The following is a 7,326-nucleotide window of genomic DNA, read 5'->3' on the forward strand; positions in this document are numbered from 1 at the left end:
TCGCATTTTTATAATTTAAATAGCATTTAAATAATTGTTCTAACCACTGTTTTAATTAGTTTAGGGCATTTAAACACTTTGCAAAAATGTTGGTTCACCACCATAATTAGTTATGGAATATTTGCAACATTATGAGCATTTTAGTTTTGACAATTTGAAAACTTTAATTATTTGACTCTATTCTAAATCTGAACTCGAACCGGATTGAATCAAAGGGGATTTAGCTACAGTAAAAGTGATGACATGGCATCATTAGCAGGGAATTACTGTAGCTTAATTATCTGAACGTTACAAATCTCCCCCACTACAAGAATTTTCGTCCCGAGATTTTAGGAGGTAGATGGAAACAAAGCGGGGTATTCATTGTTGGGAAACGTAGCATGCAATTTCAAAAAAAAAATCCTACACTCACGCAAGATCTATCTAGGAGGTGCATAGCAACGAGATGGGGAGAGTGTGCCCACGTACCCTCGTAGACCGAAAGCGGAAGCGTTTGACAATGCGGTTGATGTAGTCGAATCTTCTTCTTGTTCTGACCGATCAAAAGCACCGAACGTACGACACCTCTGAGTTCTGCACATGTTCAACTCGATGACGTACCTCAAACTCTTGATCTAGCAAAGTGTCGATGGAGAGTTGTGTCAGCATGACAGCGTGTTGACGGTGATGGTGAATTGATCCGTGCAGGGCTTCGCCTATGCACTACGAAGACATGACCGGAGGCGTAAACTGTGAAGGGAGGCACTGCACATGGCTAACAATTGTTGGTGTGTGTTCTAGCGGTGCCCCCCACATATATATAAGTTGGAGGGGAGGAGAGGCAGCCAAGGGGGCGTCCCAAGTAGGAGGAATCCTACTTGGGGTCCTCCCAAGCCAGCCTCCCCCTTTTCCTATTCCTATTCGGAGTAGGAAGGGAAGAGGGGAAGGGGAAATCCTATTCCGTTTTTCCTTTCCTTCTTCCCCTGTCCTTCTCCAATTTGTCCATCCCATATGGGGGGGCGCACCAGCCCTTTTGTGGCTGGTGTGTTTCCCCTCTTGGCCCATAAGGCCCATATCTTTTGCCGGGGGTGCCCGGAACCCCTTTTGGTGACCTGATAAGAACCCGATGCATCCCTAAACACTTCCGGTGTCTGAATACCATCGTCCTATATATCAATCTTTACCTCTCGAACATTTCAATACTCCTCGTCATGTCCGTGATCTCATCCGGGACTCTGAACAACATTCAATCACCAAATCACTTAACTCATATAATACAAATCGTCATCGAACGTTAAGCGTGCGGACCCTACGGGTTCGAGAACTATGTAAACATGACCAAGACACCTCTCCGGTTAATAACCAATAGAAGAACCTGGATGCTCATATTGGTTCCTACATATTATACGAAGATCTTCATCGATCGAACCGCTATGACAACATACGTTATTCCCTTTGTCATCGGTATGTTACTTGCCCGAGATTTGATCATCAGTATCTTCATACCTAGTTCAATATCGTTACCAGCAAGTCTCTTTACTCGTTCCGTAATACATCATCTTGCAACTAACTCATTAGTCACTTTGCTTGCAAGGCTTCTTATGATGTGTATTACCGAGAGGGCCCAGAGATACCTCTCCGATACTCGGAGTGACAAATCCTAATCTCGATGCCAACCCAACAAACACCTTCGGAGATACCTGTAGAGCATCTTTATAATCACCTAGTTACGTTGTGATGTTTGATAGCACATAAGGTAGTCCTCTGATATCCGGGAGTTGCATAATCTCACAGTCGAAGGAATATGTATTTGACATGAAGAAAGCAATAGCAATAAAACCGAACGATCAATATGCTAAGCTAATGGATGGGTCATGTCCATCACATCATTCTCCTAATGATGAGATCCCGTTCATCAAATGACAACACATGTCTATGGTTAGGAAACTTAACCATCTTTGATTAACGAGCTAGTCTAGTAGAGGCTTACCAGGGACACAATGTTTTTTCTATGTATCCACACATGTATCAAGTTTCCGGTTAATACAATTCTAGCATGAATAATAAACATTTATCATGATATAAGGAAATATAAAATAACAACTTTATTATTGCCTCTAGGGCATATTTCCTTCAGTCTCCCACTTGCACTAGAGTCAATAATCTAGTTCACATCGCCTTGTGATTTAACACCAATAGTTCACATCTTTATGTGATTAACACCCATAGTTCAAAAAATCGCCATGTGACCAACACCCAAAGGGCTTACTAGAGTCAATAATCTAGTTCACATCATTATGTGATTAACACCCAAAGAGTACTACGGTGTGATCATGTTTTGCTTGTGAGAGAAGTTTAGTAAATGGGTCTGCCACATTCAGATCCGTATGTATTTCGAAAATTTCTATGTCTACAATGCTCTGCATGGAGCTACTCTAGCTATTTGCTCCTACCTTCAATACGTATCCAGATTGAGACTCGGAGTCATCTGGATCGGTGTAAAATCTTGCATCGACGTAACTCTTTACGACAAACTCCTTATCACCTCCATAATCGAGAAATATTTCCTTAGTTCTCTTAGGTAACTAAGGATAACTTTGACTATTGTCCAGTGATCCGCTGCTGGATCACTATCATACCCCCTTGCCAAACTCATGGCAAGATACACAATAGGTCTGGTACACAGCATAGCATATTGTATAGAACCTATGGCTGAGGCATAGGGAATGACTTTCTATTTTCTGCCGTGGTCGAGTTTTGAGTCTTACTCAACTTCACACCTTTGCAACACATGCAAGAACTCCTTCTTTGACTATTCCATTTTTAACTACTTCAAAATCTTGTCAATGTATGTACTCATTGAAAATCTTATCAAGCATCTTGATCTATCTCTATAGATCTTGATGCCCAATATGTAAGCAGCTTCACCGAGGCCTTTCATTGAAAAAATCTTATTCAAGTATCCTTTTATGCTATCCAAAAATTCTATATCATTTCCGATCAACAATATGTCATCCACATGTATTATCCGAAATGCTACAGTGCTCCCACTCACTTTCTTGTAAATACAGGCTTCACCATAAGTCTGTATAAAACCATATGCTTTGATCACCTTATCAAAGCATATATTCCAACTCCGAGATGCTTGCACCAGTCCAAAGATGGATCACTGGAGTTTGCACACTTTGTTAGCACCTTTAGGATCGACAAAACCTTTTGGTTGCATCATATACAACTCTTCTCTAAGAAATCCATTAAGGAATGCAATTTTGACATCCATTTGCCAGATCTCATAATTATAAAATGCGGCAATTGCTAACATGATTCGGACAGACTTAGGCGTCGCTACGATTGAGAAAATCTCATCGTAGTCAACACCTTGAACTTGTCGAAAACCTTTTGCAACAAGTCGAGCTTTGTAGATAGAGAAATTACTATTAGCGCCGGTCTTCTTCTTGAAGATCCATTTATTCCCAATGGCTTGCCGATCATCGGGCAAGTCAACCAAAGTCCACACTTTGTTCTCATACATGGATCCTATCTCAGATTTCATGGCCTCAAGCCATTTTGCGGAATCTGGGCTCATCATCGCTTGCTCATAGTTCGTAGGTTCATCATGGTCTAGCAACATGACTTCCGGAACAGGATTACCGTACCACTCTGGTGCGGATCGTGCTCTAGTTGACCTACGAGGTTCGGTAGTAACTTGATCTGAAGTTTCATGATAATTATCATTAGCTTCCTCTCTAGTTAGTGTAGGCATCACGGGAATGATTTTCTGTGATGAGCTACTTTCCAATTCGAGAGAAGGTACAATTACCTCATCAAGTTCTACTTTCCTCCCACTCACTTCTTTTGAGAGAAACTCCTTCTCTAGAAACGATCCATTCTTAGCAACAAAAATCTTGCCTTCAGATCTGTGGTAGAAGGTGTATCCAACAGTTTCTTTTGGGTATCCTATGAAGACCCATTTCTCCGATTTGGGTTCGAGCTTATTAGGCTGAAGCTTTTTCACATAAGCATCGCAACCCCAAACTTTAAGAAATGACAGCTTAGGTTTCTTGCCAAACCATGGTTCATATGGTGCCGTATCAACAGATTTAGATGGTGCCCTATTTAACGTGAATGCAGCTGTCTCTAATGCATAACCCCAAAACGATAGTGGTAAATCGGTAAGAGACATCATTGATCACACCATATCTAATAAAGTACGGTTACGACGTTCGAACACACCATTACGCTGTGGTGTTCCAAGTGGCGTGAGTTGTGAAACTATTCCACATTGTTTTAAATGAAGTCCAAACTCGTAACTCAAATATTCACCTCCGCGATCAGATCGTAGAAACTTTATTTTCTTGTTACGATGATTCTCCACATCACTATGAAATTCTTTATACTTTTCAAATGTTTCAGACTTGTGTTTCATTAAGTAGATATACCCATATCTGCTCAAATCATCTGTGAAGGTCAGAAATAACGATACCCGCTGCGAGCCTGAACACTCATCGGATCGCATACATCGGTATGTATTATTTCCAGTAAGTCATTAGCTTGCTCCATTGTTCCGGAGAGCGGAGTTTTAGTCATCTAGCCCATGAGGCATGGTTCGCAAGTATCAAATGATTCATAATCAAGTGATTCCAAAAGCCCATTTACATGGAGTTTCTTCATGCGCTTTACACCAATATGACCTAAACGGCAGTGCCACAAATATGTTGCACTATCATTATCAACTATGCATCTTTTGGCATCAATATTATGAATATGTGTATCACTACGATCGATATTCAATAAACCATTTACATTGGGTGTATGACCATAGAAGGTTTTATTCATGTAAACAGAACAATAATTATTCTCTAACTTAAATGAATAACCGTATCACAATAAACATGATCCAATCATATTCATGCTCAACACAAACACCAAATAACATTTATTTAGGTCCAACACTAATCCCGAAGGTAGAGGGAGTGTGCGATGGTGATCTTATCAACCTTGGAATCACTTCCAACGCACATTGTCACCTCGCCCTTAACTAGTCTCTGTTCATTTTACAACTCCTGTTTCGAGTTACTAATCTTAGCAACTGAAGCGGTATCAAATACCTAGGGTTACTATGAACACTAGTAAAGTACACATCAATAACATGTATATCAAATATACCTTTGTTCACTTTGCTATCCTTCTTATCCGGCAATTATTTGGGGTATTTACGCTTCCAGTGATCATTCCCTTTGCAGTAGAAGCACTCAGTTTCAGGCTTAGGTCTAGCTTTGGGCTTCTTCACGGGAGTGGCAACCTGCTTGTCATTCTTCTTGAAGTTCCCTTTATTTCCCTTTACCCTTTTTCTTGAAACTAGTGGTCTTGTTAGCCATCAACACTTGATGCTCTTTCTTGATTTCTACCTTCGTCGATTTCAGCATCATGAAGAGCTTAGGAATAGTTTTCGTCATCCCTTGCATATTATAGTTCATCACAAAGTTCTAGTAACTTGGTAGTGACTAGAGAACTCTGTCAATCACTATATTATTTGGAAGATTAACTCCCACTTGATTCAAGAGATTGTAGTACTCAGATATTCTGAGCATATGCTCACTGGTTGAGCTATTCACCTCCATCTTGTAGGCACAGTACATGTCAGAAGTCTCATACCTCTCGACTCAGGCATGAGTCTGAAATACCAATTTCAGCTCTTGGAACATCTCATATGCTCCGTGGTGTTCAAAACCTTTTTGAAGTCCCGGTTCTAAGCCGTAAAGCATGGCGCACTAAACTATCAAGTAGTCATCATACCGAGCTTGCCAAACGTTCATAACATCTGCATCCGCTCCTGCAATAGGTTTCACCTAGCGGTGCATCAAGGACATAATTCTTCTATGCAGCAATGAGGATAATCCTCAGATCTCGGACCCAGTCCACATCATTGCTACTAACATCTTTCAACTTATTTTTCTTAGGAACATATAAAAAATAAACGAGGAGCTACAACACGAGCTATTGATCTACAACATAATATGCAAATACTACCAGGACTAAGTTCATGATAAATTAAGTTCAATTAATCAAATTACTTTAGAACTCCCACTTAGATAGACATCCCTCAAGTCATCTAAATGATACATGATCCAAATCAACTAAACCATGTCTGATCATCACATGAGATGGAGTAGTCATCAATGGTGAACATCTCTATGTTCATCATATCTACTATATGATTCACGTTCAACCTTTCGGTCTCCAGTGTTTCGAGGCCATGTCTATACATGCTAGGCTTGTCAAGTTTAACCCGAGTATTCCACATGTGCAAAACTGGCTTGCACCCGTTGTATGTGAACGTAGAGCCTATAACACCCGATCATCACGTGGTGTCTCAACACGACGAACTGTCGCAACGGTGCATACTCAGGGAGAACACTTATACCTTGAAATTTTAGTAAGGGATCATCTTATAATGATACCGCCGTACTAAGCAAAATAAGATGCATAAAAGATAAACATCACATGCAATCAAAATATGTGACATGATATGGTCATCATCATCTTGTGCCTTTGATCTCCATCTCCAAAGCACTGTCATGATCTCCATCGTCACTGGCTTGACACCTTGATCTCCATCGTAGCGTCGTGGTCGTCTCGCCAATTATTGCTTCTACAACTATCCTAATGCATAGTGATAAAGTAAAGCAATTACATGGCGTTTGCATTTCATACAATAAAGCGACAACCATCGGGCTCCTTCCAGTTGCCGATAACTTTTACAAAACATGATCATCTCATACAATAACATATATCACATCATGTCTTAACCATATCACATCACAACATGCCCTTCAAAAACAAGCTAGACATCCTCTACCTTTGTTGTTGCATCAAAACCACAACGGTGTTTCGTCAAGTTTGTTGTTTTAACCTTCAACAAGGACCGGCCGTAGTCAAATTTGATTCAACTAAAGTTGGAGAAACAGACACCCGCCAACCACCTTTATGCAAAAACTAGTTTCATGTCTGTCGGTGGAACCGGTCTCATGAACGTGGACATGTAAGGTTGGTCTGGGCTGCTTCATCCAACAATACCCCTAAATCAAAATAAGACATTGGTGGTAAGCAGTATGATGAACCGCCCACAACTCTTTGTGTTCTACTCATGCATATCATCTACACATAGACCTGTCTCGGATGCCAATGTTGGGAAACATAGCATGCAAGTTAAAAAAAAATCCTACGCTCACGCAAGATCTATCTAGGAGATGCAGAGCAATGAGAGGGGGAGAGTGTGTCCATGTACCCTCGTAGACCGAAAGTGGAAGGATTTGACAATGTGGTTCATGTAGTCAAACTTCTTCT

This window comes from Triticum aestivum, chromosome 2B (assembly GCF_018294505.1).
Source record: "Triticum aestivum cultivar Chinese Spring chromosome 2B, IWGSC CS RefSeq v2.1, whole genome shotgun sequence".
Classification (NCBI taxonomy): Eukaryota; Viridiplantae; Streptophyta; class Magnoliopsida; order Poales; family Poaceae; genus Triticum; species Triticum aestivum.